This window comes from Pistacia vera, unplaced genomic scaffold (assembly GCF_008641045.1).
Source record: "Pistacia vera cultivar Batoury unplaced genomic scaffold, PisVer_v2 Contig227, whole genome shotgun sequence".
NCBI lineage: Eukaryota > Viridiplantae > Streptophyta > Magnoliopsida > Sapindales > Anacardiaceae > Pistacia > Pistacia vera.
Window position 1 is genome coordinate 323,029 of NW_022196032.1, and position 21,817 is coordinate 344,845.

General features: G+C 36.0%; 1 pseudogene; it reads left to right on the plus strand.

The window, feature by feature from the left end:
• The first annotated feature begins 13,149 nt into the window (after window positions 1–13,149).
• Window positions 13,150–21,598, plus strand: LOC116130944 (annotated as a pseudogene).
• Window positions 21,599–21,817: the final 219 nt, after the last annotated feature.

The following is a 21,817-nucleotide window of genomic DNA, read 5'->3' on the forward strand; positions in this document are numbered from 1 at the left end:
CTAAAAAGGAGACACCTCTGGTATACCAATTATCGTGCTTATAGTAAACGTTGGATAACCAAGTGTAAACTAGATAATTGTTAAAAGTATCTAAATAATAAGCTCATCGGAAAAGGAGTGTTCTCCTATTCTAACTTCCCTAGAGCCTCTGTTAGCACAATCGAGAAAGAGACGAGTTCTCTGCCCCTGCGAGGATGGAGTGACCATGCATCATTTATTAGATTTAACCGATTTATAGTAATAGTCTTTTCAAATGTTAAGCATAAATTAATGATGTATAATACATATGGTTATATATAAATGATATGATAGATTACAATCACTAGCTTGTGGTCCAAAAAGGCAAGTAATGCCCACATTTTTATCTTTCATTTTAGCTAATATATATTGGAAGATGCTGGAAATGGTCACGACTCACGTGCCTTATGATCTAAGTAGCTTGTAGAACCTGCAAGGGCAAGAGCTCTATTATCATGGTTTTAAAACCCAGATTGGCCCGGCCGGTTTAACCCGTTGGACTGAGACTCGGGGCCTTCTCCGGGTTGGGTTACCCTTTCAACTGTTTAAGTTTGAAATCTAGCAAACACACCCTGATTAATATGCATCAGTCCCTGAAGGTTTCAAATCTAGCGAACACACCCTCGGCCAAATGCAAATTGATGATGACCTCCCATTTTCTGGCGACCTTCCATCTTCCCTTGCTGTCGAAAACCACCTTCTGACTTTTTCTGGAGCTATGACGTTTCATCTCCTGCCGCAGAGCGATGTTTCATCGTCTAGCAATTTTTCTTCCATTTCTCGGCATCGATGGGCCACCCCCTGGATCGGGTTTTAAAACCTTGTCTATTATTAATTCACACATTATCATATGCATATATGTATAATTTAACCTATATTAGGGTTACTATTCCTGTATACACGTTCGACTTGAAGAAAGAAAAGAGACATATACATGCACGCATGCATGCAGGGAAATGGAGGCAAAAGGAGAGACAATATCTCAAATTCTCAATTATATAATACAGGATCAATCAATCAATAAATCAATAAATTAATATATATATATATATATATACAACATTATTTATTAAACATTACGTGGTACTAGATCTTTCTTAGAAAAATTCTTATTTTTAGAAAAATAAATAAATATTTAGATATCAACATGATTAGTAATCTCACAATTTTATTTAAGNATGAGAGTATATTTATGCTATATAAACGATCAAAGCCCTCATCTTCTAACCGAAATAAAATTTTAGCACCAATAACTACAAATGATTTATCCCAAAATTCAGGAATAAAAAAAGAGTGGACATTGAGAATTTTATAAAAATGCGAATGAATGAAACAAAGTTGATAGCAGGAGCACAAGGCAAAGCTTGAAATAAGGCAACACATGCACATGACACAACACAAGTATCGGCTAGAAGTGTTTTCTGGAAACAGTTTTATAGTATTATTTATATTTTTTAAGTATTTGGTCAGCATTCATTTGCAGTCCCTTTTGAACTTCGATATGCATCTAAATTTGTGTTATTGGAACTTGTTCGTCCACGTCTTCTATGATATTTTTTTCACCCTTCTCAAACTTAATTTGTGGACTCCACCTACACCACCTTCAATTGCTTCTGATATAACAATTTGAGAGTCATTACTTTAAGCTTAAAGTTCATATCAGTCTAGAAGGTATGGCAGATAAGACTCAACGTGGGATCTCCAAAAACTTTGAAGAACAAAAGGAGAAATGGAGATAGCATATGAATTACATACAACTAGCTAGCTAGCAAGCAAGCAACTAGTCTATTCTGATGAAAAGACATAGCATATGAACAATATCTTATATGAAGATTCTGGTTTTGTATCCAGCAGGTATATATGGTTGGCTTCTTGATAACTACCTACGACTTGAAGTTGTATATCTTGTTGTGTAAAAAGCAAAGGAAGGAAAAGGGAGGTGCGATTGTAGCATTATGACAATTTGCAGAGAGAAAATAGACAAACCATCAAATGGGATTGATAACTTTTGATTGAGAGTCCTTTTCGCTTCACTTTATAACCAAAACATTTTATGATTTCGATGGGTCAAATCAAACAGCTAGCTATGAACTACCAGACTTGCAGTTTTTACCGATAAACAAAAGAGTAGTCAAGAGTGAAATGATAATAAATATAACCAAACGCTCCTCAAAGAGGACCCTGGCACCAACCGCTATTCCAAGTGGGGCGGCCATTCTTTAGCTGAATCTGTCACTAAAATGATTTGACAGACTCGAATCTGTCGCATCATATTAGCCTAATTTCAATGTGATTAGTATGTGATAATAAAATATTATTTTAAAAAGGACTAGTCAAATTCTGGCTTTGAATTTACATAATGTATTGCTATCAATCTGTTTCACTTGGCCAACTTGCTAACGTGAATGACATGGAGAACCTTTAAGTTTTCATCTACGATTTCTTTTGCAAATTATTATCAAAGTCAACAATGAGTTTTATATACATCGTTGCATCGAAACAGCTATGTAAAACTTGTAAACTGTATTGATGTAACACTGTATTATAGCTAAATAAGATGGATGAGTGCCACTTTATGTCCAAACTTTCCTTCTTGGAGCCAACAAGCACTAGGGATGGGCACATGCCGGGTTGGGTCGGGGCTGGGGACCCTTGTCTTCAGCCTTGCCCCGAGTCCCAAGGAGATTCCTCGAATCCGGCCCATCCCTGAAACAGGGATTTAGGGGAATCCCAAACCCGATCCACGGGGATATGGGGAATTTCGGGCCCAATCCACCCAGCCCTAACTCATCATCGTAAGCCCATATATGCTTGAATCTTGGGCCTATTAGAAAGCCCACTTCTATCGAAACAGGGTCGGACAGTTTCTCAACTGGGCCTTAGTCAACTGTTGGACCCTTTTTCTCAAATTCTAGATAGAAAAGTTTACGACATTTAGATCTGCATTTTTTCAATAAAACAACTAAGCTCAACCTAACCATGCTATGCCCATTTGTAAATAGTAATTGCTATATGTTGAAACTTGGACTAATAATAAAATAAAATACCAAGTATTTTCCTAAAAAAGACTTGAGATTTTCGAAATTATCAATAATAATTTATATAATCATTAGACATAGGTTACATCATATCAAGTCTATTTGATAATATCATATAATTTACAATTTTATATAATATCATTATCATATGTTAAGAGACTTTATATGATATTATCCAATAGATTTTATATGATAAGAGACTTAAAAAATAATTATATCCAATTTTCTTTTAAGTCTCTTATCAAATTATCAAATAACTCAATTCTAATCATGTATTATAAAAAATATATCTCTTATCAAATGATACATTATGTCTATTTGATAAATGATAAATTATATCTATTTAAGATATAATTTTTTGTAAATCTCTTATCAAATTATTAAATAGAATTTAAGATAAATTATAAATAAATTATAAAATGACTTAATACATATATATTATGTATTTATTTCATTAACATTTACAAGTTATTTGAATAAAAAATATGTTATAATCTATCAATAATATAACATATATATTAACATTTACATATATATATCAAGTAATTTATATATACATGTTTAGCTTATTATATTTAATATAGGCAATTTCTCTATTATTATTTATTACACATTTGTATGGTTTCACTCAATGTTCACACAATTATAATATTATAATCACATTTGAATTTGATCAATTAATAATGTGAAACAATTAATTATTAAAGTGGTAATTCCTTGACAAATGTGTTTTTCTTTTACATTAGTAAATTAGTAGATTGTGTTTTGTTATATGATACAATTTATTGTGTCTCTACATCTTTATAATACAATGTATGAATTCTTTGAATATCACATAAAATTCCTCTTTCTTCTTATAATTAATTGGTAAATTTAATTTACAACAATTTTAAATATCGATTTAAGTAATTAATTTGTTTTTGTATAATTTATGGCTTTACTGATTGATTTTCAACTATTCAAATTAATATAAGATTAATCAGTCTTACCTGATTAAAATTTTTAAGTAAGGCTATTAACAGCAGTTAGATGCAATTAGATTCTAATTAGAATGAAAATATATATATACATCAAAATAACATAATATCATGTCCTTCATCTGTTCTGTTAGTAGTACCCTTCTCCTCAACCTTCGGCTTACCAAACTGCCGTTATCTTTTATCTTGTCTTATGAGTTGTGACTTCACTGGCTGGCCCTCAGTCACTTGAATGATAATATTCATAGAAAATCTAAGGATTTCCGTCTTTCATTTACTGTGAACTAAGGGGTTTAACCTGGGCTGAAAGCTTCCACGTCTCGAAGGGCTATCTGATCCGATCAACTGCGAAAGCCGTAGCGCGCTAGCGCGCGTACTCTTCCTCTAACTCTATCTATGAGCGAGACTCCATCCAGATCTCCATTAGGGAACAGTTTCGTCATTATGGGTAAAATTTTTAATAATTGCAATTTATGTTGAATTTAAGTAATGCAAAGCGTTACGTTTTAGTTCTTTGGTTTTTATAATGAACTTTATGGTGAATTGAAGTAGAAGAGGTAAATTTGTTCAGTTGTTGCATTTTTTTATTATTTATTTTGTTAATGTGTGTTAATATTTTTTTTTTTCTTTTGAGTTGAATTTTAAGAATTTCAATTAGGTTCAGCTTTAGAAGTAAGTCCATTAATGGTTTAAGGTAATGAAGAGTTATATAAATTGTTTTTATTTTCCTAAATTTTAATATTTTGAGTGTACACTGTGCGAATATCGTGCATATATATATTTACCTATTGAAATTGCAAGTTTAAGTTACAGTCTCATATATAAATAACGTACCCTTTTGACAATCAAAAGTAATTAAAACACACTTATGAAACATGATATGATATGATTGGGAGATAACAAAATAATGTGCTAGTATGAGGTGCATTTTCACTGTTCTTGTTCATGAAAAATCTTTCTTTAAAAAAGAGCTGCAGCACCTTTTTGGATTTTGAAAAACTTACCTCTATTTCTGGATTTGATTTTACAACAGTTATTCAAAAAGTAATTTTGCAACAAGTAACCAAACTAGCCTTAAATATTTAATACATTATTTGAATAGTAAAGGACTAATGTTTGAAGACTTCATATTCTTCATTCCTGAATACCATCTCATTATTAACACTTAATTACATTTCAGATATGAAAGGCAACATAACGGTTTTCTGTTGTTTAAGACCTCTAAATGAGAAAGAAGTTGTTGAAAAGGAAAGAAATGTTCCTTCAAGTCTAGATGAGTCCACAATAGAACATCCATGGAAAGATGATAAGGCAAAGCAGCATATGTATGATCGAGTCTTTGATGGTTATGCCACCCAAGATGATGTCTTTGAGGATATACGGGCAAGTTTGATTTACTTTTGATAATTTATATCTTATTATATGGCATCTACATGTGGTAACGTTTTAATCAACTCATATTTTAGCATGTTTATAATGCAGTACTTGGTTCAATCTGCTGTTGATGGCTACAATGTTTATATATTTGTCTATCGCCAAACTAGATCTAGAAAGACATTTACAATATACGGATCTGAGATCAATCCTAGAATTACTCCACGAATTATCACGGAACCTGTTAGCATCTTAAAGAGAGATAGTAATAAATTTTCATTTTCCTTAAAGGTGAATGATTTTAATTGAGTACTTGATGTGGATAAGAAATGCTATAGGCAAATATGGTGGAGTTGTATCAAGGTACCCTTGTAGACCTTTTACTACCAAGGAACGCAAAAACGTTTAAAATTGGATATTAAGAAAGATTCATAGGAAATTAATTTTATGCCTTTATTTATTTGATCTTGTCATGAGTTGGAGTTCATTCCTTATTTTGTTTTGTTTAGGGTATGGTGGCAATTAAAAAGCATTTTTTCGAAAAAGGATCTAACCAACGACATGCATTTGGAATTCAGATGAATGAAGAAAGTTCAAGATCTCAGCTGATACTTTCAATTGTCATTGAGAGTACCAACCTTCAAACTTAATCTTTTGCAAGAGGAAATGTAACATCTATTATGGTGGCAATGTTATTTGATCAAATCATGAGATGTGCTTCTAGACACTTTAAATGTAGGAAGATAATGTTAACGAGAATTTATTTGTTCATCTCATGATTATTTCAACATCTTATAATGCAAAGGCAGATATTAGATGCAAATAATGACAAAAATTTCTTCTTTCAATATATGGGAAAATAACTTATTGATTTTATGTGACAAAATTTAAGGCCATCTTAATGAAAAAATATAGTTCTCCTATTTCTTTATCTAAGCTATGTATCCATTTATGTTTTTGACAAACGTGGATTTTATGTTGGTAGCTCTAAATATTGGTGTACATGGAGTTTTTTATTGACATTTTATATTTAATATGTTAACGTTGGTTTCTAAATTAGCTTTCTTGGTAGTTTGTCTTGTGAATGTGATCTAGGGTTTAGAGGTTTTGTTTTATACCAATCTGTCACGCCCCCTCCCAAGTATCCTTATCTTGTCGGGCGACCACAATTTTCAACCTTAGCCTATACCCATTGGATGTCCACAATTTCCATCCCAGCCTATACCTGCTAGATATCCACAATTTCCATCCTAGCCTATACTCGCTGGATGTCCACAATTTCCATCCCAGCCTATACCCTTTGGATATCCACAATTTCTATCCTAGCCTATACCTATTGGATGTCCACAATTTCCATCATAGCCTATACCCGCTAGATGTCCACGCTTTCCATCCCAGCTTATATGCGCTGGACGTCCACAATTTCCATCCATTCGATTAATACAACAACCACCCACCACCATCACACTAGTACCCACGATCCCTAATATAAACAGCCAACTAGGCCACCTACAGTCTACCCTCGGGGTGGAGCTATCCACAGTCTATCATTGGGATGGCTAAAGCATCACAAGATGACCATACTCAACCCACGGTCTACCCTTGGGGCGTCATGATATGGTATCAGAATAATAGAATCGTGCCCACAATCTACCCTCGAGGTGTGATCTCGCTTAGAGCTTGTCAAGTGCTCATCCTATCTCGATAGGATGGTATGTGGCAATATCGTTTGGTAGTACGGGCCATCTCGATGCATACATGAGGCTATGGTATGCCACACCACCCATAGTCTACCCGCGGGATGGTATACTCATCACTGGATGTCCATACTCGACCCATAGTCTACCCTTGAGGTGTCATGATATGGTATCAAATAGAATCCTGCCCACAGTCTACCCTTGGGGCGTCAGAAGTCCCACACCGGCCAATACCCACCTGGTGTAATCCCACCTAGAGCTTATCAGGAGTTTGTCCTGTCTTGGTAGGATATTGTAATCGTTCGGTAGGATAACCATCTCAATGCAAGCAACCATACCTCCGAATTTCCCAACCTAACCTTCACTGATATTACATGCTTTCATGCAATGATCGAATATGAGTGCTATATAGTTCTTACTAAAGCCAGCGTGTAAAAACGAGTGTATCATTCCAAAGTACGAACATGTAATATATCTTTATCCCCTAAAATTTTCACTCATTTGTTTAGTCCCAAACGTTTTAGATCCTTGTAGTCAACCCCCTAAACCTTTGAATTCTTGCAGTGAAACCTCTATACTTTTAAATCTTTGCAATCAACTTCATGTCTTTTTAAATCCTTATGTTAGTCCCATGTATTTCCAAACCCTTACGATTAGCCCCCTATCTAGCGCCTGATCCAAAACCACCATGACAACTCAACAAAACATCACAATATCACATACATGAATCGGCCAAAGCAAGACTTTTCACAACCTTCATTCACGTTTCAACTATCTACGGTATTTCAACTCCAAAATCATGCAAACACAACACAACACAAAACACATACAACCAGATTTGAACAACACTAACTACCACTAGAAATTCGGCCAAGGTAAGATGAGATACAAAGGCACTTACTTGAATAAAAAAAGGGATAGAGACAAAAAGAATCTTCAAGCATAAAAGATCTCTTTACCAAATTGAAGTTGAACTACCACCAAATCCCTTGTCAAGACTATTTCATTGTTCAACCTTACAAAATGAGAGAGGGTTTGCTTTTATAGTAACATTACAAGGGTAATTAACTACTTAAGTAAAATAAATGTGCCACCTAGGACAATTAACTAAACATGACAATACTTAATTAAATTCTACTAATAAGTGTGCATAAGTTTTAGCCTTAGAATTCATTGAAGAGGCCCCAAAAAGAAATAGCATGGGAATGCTCTTTGGGCTTGGATAATGGGCTGTTTTTGACCTCTTGAATGCTTGGACCTTTTTTTTTGTTGGATTTGTACTTCACTTGAAGAATTTGTGCTTGAATGGGCTTGGGCTGAAATGTCTTCTTTATGCACATGAGTTGAGTTGTTTCCTTGCATAGTTTGGGCTAATTCCTCTTCTTGAGCTTGGGCCAAATCTGACTTGCCTTCTTGGACAACTTGGGCTAGCTTCCTTCCTTAGGCTTGGACTGAATTACAATTCTTGTGATCTACATGTCATGTACCAAGTGTTTTAGGACTTGGATTGACTATTTTTTATTCAACCAAATTTGCAAGTGTGTTATGACTTGCAATTCCATTTCCACTCAAGTTCAAAAATGTTTTAGAACTTGTAAACGGATCAACATCTGTTGCTTCAATACTTGCAGAAATGACAATCTGGCCCCTGAAAATCCTTTTACCAATTACAATCAATTACTAACCCAAAACAAAGAAATCTAGGCCTTAAGATCACCAAAGCAAATCAAACTCATCAATTTAATTATATAACTTAATACCTCTTAACACATGAATGAGTCATATCTATAGCCCAATCCCAATAGGCCCAAAGTAAAATACTCAAACTCCTTGATAAACTAGCCCACCAATTCTTTAATAAATCTACTTATTCAAACTAAGTAATTAGACCTCATTATTTATAGGCCGACCCACTTAAAGAATTAAGCCCGCCGATTCAATTAGTCTATCAACATAATTAAACTGACCATAAAACCCAACCAATTGAAACCCAACCAACTGGGCCTCGATAATAACAATCAACCCACCTCAACAATAAAACCCAACACCCTAATATAAAAATGGGCTACATTCTTCTTCTCACAACCCAAGTAACAACATAACCTCAACAAGGCCCAAGAAATTTAAATAAAGGGGGCGTTTGGTTCAAGAATGTTAGATTACTAGGAATGTTAGATTACTGGGAAGATAGATTACCTTAGAAGATTACTGGGAATCTTTAAAAAAATATGTTTGGTTAGTTGGTGGGTATGTTATATGAATATGTTTGGTTATGGGGAATAAATTGGTAGGTATATTATTTAAATTACTAAATTGTCCCCCTTTTAAATATTAATATAAGATTATTTTTATTATTAATTTTTGAATAATTTCTTTTAACCCCCAATATTTCAGATTTAGCTAAAACACCCCTGTTTATATAAAACTTTAATTTATGATGAAATCACCCCCACCTCCTGCCGCCGCCTGCCACCACCGCAAACCACCGCCGGAAATCTCCGAAAGCACCCGTGAGCACCTCATCGTGACAAAGACGCTTTGATATGGCCGTTTTCGGCCATTTCGATGGCCGAAAACTGCCATATCAGGCAAGATCTGGCCGTTAACGGCCAGATCCCTGGCCATTAACGGCCAGGTCTGGGCTAGATCTGGCCGTTAACGGCCACGGACATGGCCGTTAACGGCCAGATCTATTCCGGCCGGAGATCTAGCCCAGACCTGGCCGTTAATGGCCAGGGATCTGGCCGTTAACAGCCAGTTCCATCGATCTGGCCGGAAATAGCCAGAATAGATCTGGCCATTTCCGGCCAGATCTGGCCTGATATGTCCGTTTTAATGGCTGAAAACGGCCATATCGAAACCTCTGGAGCCTCCCACGAAATTTCGTTCCTTTTCAAGGACTCTGATGATTTTCCGGCTGTGGTCCGTGGTGGTTGGCCGCTGCCGGTGGTGGTGGCTGGGTGAGTGGTGGTTTGTAAATTATTTTAAATATAAGGGTATTATTGTCCAAAATTTTAATTAACAAGGGTAAAATTGAAATAGAATATTTATGTAAATTTGTTTTAAAGTAGGGGTATATTGTCCAAAATTTTTATTAATAAGGGATAAAATTGTAACAAAAAAAGATAACCCTGATAATCTCAGAATACCTAAGAAAATGGAGATAATCAGATTACCTCTTATATTACTAATAGTAACCACTATTGGTATTTAAAGATTACTGGTATCTTATATTACTTGACAACCAAACATGGTAATCAAGTAATATAAGATGACATAACCCCAGTAATCCTACTTAACCCCCAACCAAACGCTCCCAAAGTAATAAAAACATATAATATTTATAGGCAACAATTAAACAAAAACAATATTTAGTATGATAATATGATATTTTGAATTTGGGTGGACAAAACAGCTGTAATAACCTTTTGAATACCCTAACAAAATCAGTTAAAGAAAACGAAAACAATTTCAAAAATCTTAATATTTATCAATAAAATGATGTTAATTTACATACTAAAATTGTTTCGAATCACACTTGGCCGAATCGCGAACAACAAAAGCATAGGAAGACCAAGAACAAGAAGAAGAAAATGATGAAGCTTCGCAACTGCAAGGCAGTCTCAGTCTCGCCCAATGTGGCCCCATTGTTCTTCCTACTTACAAGGGGCATCAAGAAGAAGTGGATGTGGAAAGTACCTTTGACAGTATTATCAAGCCAATTTTATAGATTGTATGATAAATAAGGGAAAATATATGATTATAGGTTGTAAAAATACCACCCATACAGAAAGAAAATCAATAAGATTATATGATAAATAAAGGAAAATATATGTTTCCTTATTTACAAATTCTTTTACCATAAGGCCGGCTGGGTTTATTTGCATGTTAGCAATAAGGAAACATATTTTGGTAGGTTACAGATTAGCCCACCCATACAAAAAGAAAATTATTGCTACTAGATAGCATTTTATGGTATAATATATGAAATAAAATTTAAATTTTTGTTTAGCAATTTCTCTTTATTAATGAAAATATTGTGTTATTGGCTTGATAATACTGTCAAAACTCAAAAGTACTTTCCACATCCAATTTTTCCCACCCATAAATTTTGAAAAACAAGTTTCCACCCATCATCAATCTTCGTCAATCCAATAATTTGCAGACCAAAGAACAAAAAAGTAATCCAAGTCAAGTGGATTTTCAAGAAGAAGCTTAATTCGGATGGTTCAGTTCACAAGCATAAAACTAGATTGCTACTTGCTTTGGCAGCTCAATTTGGTTAGAAAATTTTTTAGTTGGATGTCAAGTATGCATTCTTGAATGGTTGGCTCAATGAAAAGATTTATGTTGAGCAACCGGAAGGGTATCAACTTGAGGGCCAAAAGAACAAAGTTTATCTCATAAGGAAGGCATTATACAACCTAAAATAGGCTCCTAGAGCTTAGTATAACAGAATCAATGACTATTTGATTAGTTTGGGATATACGAGGAGTCCCAATGAGAACACCTTGTATGTAAGAGAGTTGGAAGGGGAATTGGTCATTGTCTCATTGTATGTAGATGACCTACTCATCACTGGAAGCATCTCAAGTCAATTGGATGAGTTTAAAAAGGTCATGCATAGTGAATTCAAAATGAGTGACTTGGGGCAAATGCTCTACTTTCTTGGTATGGAAATCAATCAAGCTTCATGTGGGATATTTGTAAATCAAAGGAAATATGCTAATGAAGTTTTGAAAAAGTTTGGCATGGACAAGTGTAAACTAGTGGATCCTTCATTGGTTGCAAATCAAAAGCTGAGTAAAGAAGATGGGGTTGTGAGGATAGATGAAGGATTGTACCGAAGCTTGATTGCTTGTTTGCTATACTTAACAGCAACCAAGCCTGATTTAATGTATGCAACCAGTCTTCTCTCCAGGTTTATGAGCAACCCGAGTGAAATTCACCTCAGGGCAGCCAAAAGAGTGGCGAGATATATTAAAGGCATCCCTGAATTTGGTGTGTGGTTCAAAAGGTTTGAAGATTTTCGGCTTGTTAGATACTCTGACAGTGATTGGACTGGATCAATTGATGATATGAGAAGCACATTCGGCTATATGTTCTTCTTAGATTCTGGAGCTGTTTGTTGGCTATCCCAAAAAAAAGATACAGTAGATCAGTCCATAGCAAAAGCAGAATGCATCTCTGCTGCTGCTGCCATGAACTAGGTCATTTGGCTAAGAAAAATTTTAGAAGATTTGAAGCAAAAACAGAGGAATCCTACTGTGATTCTATGTGATAATCAGTCTACAATTGCAATGGCTAAAAATCATGTCTTACATGGTTGAACTAAGCATATCAAGATCAAATTTCATGCTATAAGGGAGGTTGAATGTAATGGAGAAGTTGAGCTAGTCCACTGCAGGGGTGAAGACCAAGTAGCAGACATCCTGACCAAAGCTTTGTCCAAAGCCAAGTTTGAAGATGTTGGATCCCCGCGCATTCAACAACTCAAAATTAAAGAAACAGTAACTCAAATGAAACAGGAAATGGCGATATTAAAAATGGAAATGCAAACTGAATATTTTATATTAACCAAGCAAAGCATAAAACGGATGAAACTGAACCAATAATTGGAATCAGTCAGCCTCACATAAAAGAAAACTACAAAATTAACAGAAAACTACTCCCATCCCAGCTGAACTTCGAGGGTCAGCCTCCCCCCGATTCCCCATATAATTTTTTGATGATAATCCTCTCAATTGCCTCCCTTTTTATTCACTTTTCCTCTTAACAGAATTAGTCCCTTATCTCATCCTTTACTGTCATCTGTTCACCCAATAACCAATTCTTAACAGCTCACTCTAACACCTCACTCAACTTTTAACACCTCACCCACCGGAATCTTCTTGTTACAGCCCAAAATCCCCTGCTTGCCTTCCTTAGTTTTCTTATTGAATACCACATGTCGGGTGGTTTTATCAGAAGAATTAAGGCTCAAACTTGGTGTTTCCAGCAAAAATATCAAGGAGGAGTGTTGAAGCTGGTGATATTTTGCTGGAAATGCAGAAAATTCAGTCAACATTTTTGAAAACTTTTCTGGCGCCAAGAGTTCAAGTTGTTGTTCTGGTTGTAGTAGGTGGAGCTGCTGTCCTGATGCATCTTTGTGATGTAATTTGTGATATGTTTAGTTGAGTTCAGTTGTGATTAAGTGTTGTATTTGATAATAATGTACTTGTATTAGTTGTGAATACTTAGTTTAAATTCAAAATTGCAAATATCCACTGCATTAGGTGAAACAGTGGACTGATTCAGTGTATAAATTACCCCTGTTTCCTGAATGAAATATAGAGCACTTATTCATGCAGCCGTCTCTCTCTCTTTTACTTAATATCATTCTCCTTAGCACTCTCCAGCAAAACCAACATGCACCAATATATACGGACACAAGTTAAAAGAAGTTATAGAAGTTGCAGGTGTATATTGTTGGTGCTTGAAATGTGAGTTTTGTTGGTGTGTGACATTGTGGGTGCAGCTAGGCGCTAGAGAAACTGAAAGTGAGCAGCCTTAGATTTATTTGAAGAAGAATGGATTGAGATTGACTGGCAATAAAACCACTATTATTCAGGTATCAGGTATGCTTTACATTTTCAGATTGTTTAAGGATGACTGTACTTAAATGTATTCTGTTTTCCAGTATGTTTCTCTTTATAACTGTTAGTGATTCTTGTATGAATTCTTGAATCTGTTTTTTTTTCCAGGGATATCGTGTTGAAAAGGACTTTAACATAAAGAGCTTAGCGAGTGGGATAGTGGTTCAGAGAGAATATAAGGCTCGGGTATCGGAAAACTACTTGGAAATCCACTTCTTTTGGTCTAGGAAAGGGACTTGCTGTGTTCTTAGCCAAGGTTCACATGGACCTTTGATTTCGGCCATCAGCACTACCCCAGGAAAAACAAATTGGATATTTCCTTTATATTTTTGGTTGATTTCCTTGTGCTATGATATTGAGTTAACTATTAAGCTTTGATACAGATTTCATGAACTTTTGTTAATATATTATCATAAACCATTCAGATTATGGCTGTCACAGGGTGATCTCCATAAGTAGCTGAAGGAAAATGGTGGAGTTAGTCCCTCAACAGCCATTGACATTNCGTTCGTAGACTGATTTAAGTTGTGATCAATGAGATAATCCTTGACTGAAGAAAGCTAAAGGTCATCATTAATCTTGCATTAATATAGCTCCAATCCCACTCCCTCAAGCATCAGTTTCGACCACAAAAATCTTATAGAAATCTAGCATAGCAAGTACTGGGACCAAGGTCATTGCTTGTTTCAACTCCTCAAATGCTCTTTGGGCCTCTAAATTCCAAGAAAAATAGTCTTTCTTCAAAAGGGATGTTAGTGGACGGGAAATCTTCCCATAACCCTGAACAAACCATCGATAATACCTAGTGAGTTCCAGAAATCCTCGAAGAGCCTTGTTATCTTTTGGTGTCGGCCAGTTTACCATACTTTCTATTTTTGAGGGGTCAGCTGCAACCCCATTTGAGGAAATGATATGCCCCAAGTACTCTATCTTCTCTCTACCGAATACAATTTTTTTCTTGTTAGCGACGAGTTTGTGCTGCTATAATGTTTGAAGAGTAATCTGTAAATGCCTCAGGTGTGCTTCAAGATTTGGGCTATATACAAGTATATCGTCAAAGAATACCAGAATAAATTTCCTCAAACATGGTCAAAAAATATCGTTCATGAGAGCTTGAAATGTTGAGGGGGCATTTGTCAATCCAAAAGGCATGATCAAAAACTCATAATGCCCTTCATGAGTTTGGAAGGCAATCTTGTAAATATCTTCTTCCCTCATTTGGATTTTATGGTAACCCGACTTAAGATCGATTTTGGAGAACACTGTTGCACGCCCTAATTCATCAAGTAATTCTTCTATGGCTGGTATTGGAAACTTATTTGGAATGGTACTCTGGTTAAGAGCTCGATAATCTACACAAAATTGGCAACCCATCTTTTTTTTTCTAACTAACAAAATAGGACTAGAGAATAGGCTAACACTTGGTCAGATGATCTCAATTTGGAGCATTTCCTTCACTAAATTTTCAATCTCATTTTTTTGGTAGTATAGGTAATGGTAAGGCGTATATTTGGGGGTAGGGTGCCGAGTTTCAAACAGATGACATGGTCTTGGGATCTCACAAGTGGTAATTCATTAAATGGAGTAAAAATAGTATCAAATTCTCGTAAGGTACTTGGGAATCCATGCTAACTATTTATTCATGTTGCATCTGAATTTGTCCAAATTCGACTAAGCACCCATGTCTTTCAGTTTAGAGGGTCTTGATAATCGCCTACAAAGAAACTAGAGTCTTGTATAAGGATGGATCACCCACTAGTTTCACCTTTTCTATCCCCAATTTGAATTTCATGACATGTTTCTTCCAATATGTCGTTGTCTTGCCTAATGTTTCAAGCTAGGCAATTCCCAAAATCACATAAGCACTTCCCATGTCAAAAGGGAAAATTTTCTGAACAATCGTAACTTCTTGAATCTCTAAACAAACCCATTGACACTTGCCTTCACTTCTAACTTTATACTTGTCGCCCACTCGAACTCCAAACGATTTCGTCCGTGTCACTGGGAGAGATAACTTATTAATGATGTTTTTAGTCCATTGATACCTACTACTGAACTTCGGGAGAGTTCAACAAAATTTTGTTGGGGTGTTTGAACCTCTTCTTCAATTTCCCTTTGTTCTCCCATTTCCTCCCCAACTTCTTCATCTACTAATATCACTTGAAACCGGCATTCCCCACACTTGTGCCCTAGTACGAATTTGCCATTACACCTGAAACAAATTCATTGCTACCTCTTCCACTGGATTTTGGCCTCTGTCATGAGTTTGAAGAAAGCTTCGCCAGAAAAATGAGTTGGAATCAGTAGGTCTTGGTCATGGGATGTTGTTACTCTAGTAACTAGCTACTGATATGCTATTGGGTTGACGATTTCGCTAGGTTCGGTGATTCCCCGAAGACTGACTGGCAAACCATGGCTGTTGTGGCTGCTCGGTGACGGGAAGAGATTTGGTGGAGCTAGAATTCAGGTTGAAGGGAGATTGGGTTTTAGACCCAACTTCTGATGACCTGTAATATCAAGCAGCTCCAAACCCAGTAACATTTAACCCACGGCCGAATCCACTCTCTATACGAACACGCCCAGTAGGCCCAATATTCTTCCTAAATTTGACAGGCCCAACCTTTAATTCTTCCAAGGCCCAGTTCTTTTCTTCCATTCTTTGGGCCAAATCCAAGAGCTGGATTAAAGTGTGGGGCTGGTTCAACTTAATTTCGGCCCTAATTTCATATTTCAGTCCATTCAAGAACGCTGGATTAAAGTGTCGTGATAGCTTCAAAGCGTCGCCTATAGTCCTCCATGGTTCCTACTTGCTGGATGCCCATGAGCGTCTCATATGGGCTCCCTTCTTGGGACCCACTAAAACAATGAAGAAGGGCTAGTTTAAAGGCCTGCCATGTTGCCACTAGAGCCTTCACTGCCATCCACTAGTACCAATTTATGGCATCTCCCTCCATGCATACCACCACAGCAGTTAGCTTCTCCATTTCTCATATTTAGTTGACCTTAAAGTATCGCTCAATCCTAAACAACCACCTATGTGGATCCTCGTCAGAGAAGACTAGTAACTCCAGCTTTGTAACGCCCATATTAAGATACGTAACTTATGTATGCTTTAATGCCCTTAGTTTCAAAGTGAAAGATTGAGAAATTAGAATTTGCAGACTTCGCCGCAGTAAAGGAGTTTTGCTGCAGCGAAGTATGCAGTCTTTACCACGGCAAGGAAAGAAGTTCGCCACGGCAATGTATGCTCTGGAATGTCTCGCGGAGGCGAAGAAAAAGCTTCGATGGGGCAAAGAACTTGTTGGCATTCTAGAAAAACTTCCTTAACGGCAAAATGGTTATTCCACCCATAATTAGTTCAAAATGTGGTGAGTAAAAAGTAGTGGAATTTCATGGAGAATGCAATGGAAATGAGGGTATTGTTGTAATTGACCAAAGGGCAAAGATGGAATTTCATATGAAGTACAAGGGCAAAATGGGAAAGAATAAGTAATAAATGAGATATTAAGGGTTTAAAAATGAAAACCCTACCATTCTCTACCCCTCACACGCCACCTTCATCCCCAAATTTTCTCAATTTCTTCATTAAATTTCCAAGGCAATTTAGAGGATTTTTGGTTAGATTTTGGTAGATATTCAATCCTAAGCATCCAAAGGTAAGAATTCTTGCAATAAGATGTGAGATTAATTTTAAAGTGTTGAATTCTTATAGGTTATATGCTTAGGGTTAAGGAAGAAGAGGAAGTCTACCAAAGAGGAGGGATTCTAAGTGGAACTACCCAAGTTCAAGGTAAGTAAATCCAACCCTAGTGCTTGATTTGCAATAAGGTTTGTAGAGAAAGTTTTATATGTATTTTGCTTGAGTGTTGAGATTTGTGTGGAATTGATGACGATTCATGGTTAGAATTCACATGAGTTGTGTGATTGTGTGCATAGAAATTGATGGAAGTTTGGAGAGTTAAGAAAGAATTTGAGGAGTTATGGAGTGTATTTCTTGGCCAGGTTTGAAGTTGTTTTTAGGGAGTTGCTCCAAAATTTTGGTGGTTAGAGATTGTTATGGAAGTACAATCACCTATGCTTTATTTGTGTATACAAAGTGTTTGATGAAATTTCATAGAGAAGTGCATGTATGAGTTTGCTGATTTATATTTTGATATCACTTGTAATGGTAGAGAAAGTAGAGAATGACATGTTTACATGCCATACTGCATTCTTGCATTTAACATTTGAATTGAGAAAGAACAATAAGAAAGTCCCTCTACATGCATACATGCATATAAGAATATTAAAGAACAAAAGAAAGAAAGAAAATTACTAAAGAAAAGAAAAGAAATGAACACTACTTTCTAAAGAAAGATAGAGAAAAGAAGGTTGTTGCGATGGAGAGCCCGTGAGTGACAAGAGAAAGATATTCCTACATGCACGCCTTCAGTGAGCGGCCTAAGAATAAGAAGAAGAATTTGTACAGGTGCGTAAGAGTGCATATGGATAAGGACTGTACCCAAAAGAATATACCTACCTGCATGTCGCTTTAGTGAGCGGCCTAAAAAGAAGAAGAATTTGTACAGTCCGTATAGAAGTGCATGTAGATGAGGACTGTACTCACTCACCCGGCCAGGATTTCGAATCCATGCCTCAACGAGTTGATCGGCAAAGAATAGAAGAAAGAAAAGAAGAGAATAAGAAAGAAAAGAAGAATAGAAGAAAAGAAAGAATATAATGAAAGAAAGAAGAAAAACAAAGAAAGAAGAAACACATAAAAGAAAGAAAAATGCACATCCTATGCATTTGTGCATTTGCATGATACCATGCTTACTATCATGAGTAGTGAGAAATTAGAAATAGAGAAATAATGAGAGAATTACAATAGAGAATGAACAAAAAGGAGCCGGAAGAATAGAAAAGTGTGATGTAGGAAAGAAAATCATAATATGAGCAAAGAGATAGAAGGGTATCATAGAGATTTACTTACTGAGCAATTAGTGCTCACTCCGTTGATTTCTCTGTTTTTGCAGGAAATGGTGAGAATGGTTGGATTAGAACGTCGAGAGTGGAGGAGAATGGCACTACATCCACTGTTTTTGAGAGTATGTACTTATTAATGTAAGAAATTTTGGGCCTACTATTTTGTACTTAATGCTATATAATTTCTATGATATATTAGTGCCTTCATATTATATTTTCCAAAGTCTACTAGCTAGAAGAGTTTACAAGCTTGTGGCTACCAAAGTCTCCCGGATAGTGGGTTTGTGCTACTTGACTCATCGTGATGTTGGTTCCGACTTCCAGTTCCTGGTTGACCATCCCGGTTTTCCCCTTCGTTCAAACCACGTCTATTATGTTGTTGCCCAATGGCACCTCAGCCGATTTGCCCCTTTCTCTCTCCGACTTCTTCTTCCTCTTCCTCTCACCAACCTGTGTAGCTATGTTAAACACTCTAATTGTAACATGTCCACCCGATTTTGGCTATCTCCCTTCCCCATCTTCTACTCTTGTCTCCATTCTCGTTGCAACCATTACGCAGGTGAACTTGCAACATTACGCAGTGAACTGCTCTGATACCACTTTGTTGGATCCCCGCATATTCAACAACTCAAAGTTAAAGAAACGGTAACTCAAATGAAACAGGAAATGGCGATATTAAAAAGGAAAAGCAAACTGAATATTTATATTAACCAAGCAAAGCATAAAATGGATGAAACTAAACCAATAATTGTAATAAGTCAACCTCACATAAAAGAAAAAATACAAATTAACAGAAAACTACCCCATCCAGTTGAACTTCAAGCGTCAGCCCCTCCCCGATTTCCCATAAATTTCTGATGATAATCCTCTCAATTGCCTCCCTTTTTATTCACTTTTCCTCCTAACAGAATTATTCCTTATCTCATCCTTACTGCCATCTGCTCAATAACCAATTCTTAACAGCTCAATCTAGCACCTCACTCTACACCTCACCCATCGGAATCTTCTGTACGACACACAAAATCCCCTGCTTGCCTCCCTTAGTTTTCACTATATAACCACATATCGGTGGTTTCATCAGTTTTTGGTTTGAAAGAAAAAAAGAATATTTTGTTTATGTTTGACATTGTTGGATTTGATTTTGAGAAGTTTTGCTCTGTTTTTTTGTTGAACTTGAATGTGTATGATGCTTGGTTTGTGGGCAGTATTACCAAGGAAGAGGACAAAACTCCCATGCATATACTCATGGAAGCAGAAAACCATGTCCATACAATATTGAAAGAAATTTATTGCCTTCGAGATGGCTATGAAATTAATGACCATCATTGGACGATATTTGGCCTGTGCTAAACCAAGGTATTATCTCTATGAGCCCCTGTGGACCTCCTCTTTCTCATCATATTCACCATATATTTGCCCAACTATATATCTTCATGCCTATTTGCTTAGGAGCATTCTGTACATTTTTATACTTGTGCATGTGCTAATGTGAAATTGAGCCACTGCCTCCAAATCAATCTATTTTGCCAGAGCTTCTTCTTAATTGGTTGGCATAGTTTTTTGTTATGCAATACTATTCATTGTTGCTATACTATTCATTCTCATTATAATTTGATACATAAAAGTACTGGCAATTTTAATTTTGTTATGATGTTTATGAAGGTTTACCAAAGAACAAGTAGCACAACTTGACAAAAATAAGCTGTGGTCTAGGGCTTTGGATGGTTCAGACGAGCTGCCAGGAATGGTACTTATCTTTGTTCTCATGGACGGATTTCTTCATTTTTTGTTAATATCTCTAGACCATTTTATAAATATCACTTAAATATGAAATGATATATCAGATTTGGATCTGTGTCTGATGCTGCTCTTGTTTTTGTATTTTATCAAATCTTTAGGTGGGTTTGAATAACATTAAGGAGACTGAATTTGTGAATGTCACAATTCAATCCCTAATGAGAGTTACTCCATTAAGAAATTTCTTTCGTATCCCTGAAAACTATCAACACTGCAAATCTCCTCTTGTTCATCGATTTGGAGAACTCACAAGGAAGATTTGGCATGCTCGAAACTTTAAGGGTCAGGTATCGTCCTTTATGTTTATTGTGATGAAGTTATGGTTCTTGAAAGTATCAATCTTTAAAGTTCAATTCATGTCTCCTGAATTTCTTGCATCTACAGGTGAGCCCACTTGAGTTTCTGCAAGCAGTTATGAAAGCTAGTAAAAAACGTTTTCGAATAGGTGCACAGTCCAATCCTGTTGAATTCATGTCATCGCACACACTGCATGTGGATCTTAGAACAACAAAGAAAAATACTAGCATCTTCTACAACTGCTTTCAGGTTTTCTTTCTAGCAACCTGATGTTCATTGTTTGTAAGAATTTTGCTTGTTTCCATCATTTACATAAGTTTTGCTTATATTAGTATAATTCTTGATAGGGAAAATTGGAGGTTGTCAAGGAGATTCCCGGTAATACAGTCACTGTGAAGAAAGAAACTGGTGATGACCAGAATGCTTCTCAAATAACAGATGGTGGGAGTGAACATGATACTATTACAACAGAAACCTGTAGAATTCCTTTCCTGATGCTGGGCCTGGATTGCCACCACCACCTCTTTCCAAAGATGTGATGGAGACAAATTCCATTCCCTAGGTATTCAATGCACTTGGTTTTAGGTTTTTAAAACTAATGAAATTTAATTTGAAGTACCTTTCTGATGTGTAGATTGTGCCTTATATAATAGGTTTTTAATTTCAATATCCACTTGTTCTTATTGAAACTGAGCTGAAATGCTGCAAATAAGTTATTCCTTGCTCAACCCGAACAAGAAGCTTATTATGGTAAAGCATGACAAATGTGAGAGGTTATTGATGAATATAATGTAACAGATATGATGTATTTTTGTCATCATGATACAAACTCTTATGAGGAGTGCTGTATGAAGATAATATAGTGTATTGACAGAATTTAAGTTCCAAATTGTTGCACTAGATAGATGGAAAAAGAAACTAAAACTAAATAACAGGATTGGAACATGAATTTTAGATACTGTAATTGCTAGTGCAATGGGTGTAAAAGTGTGTTTTTAATAGTGTTTGCTTTAGATATG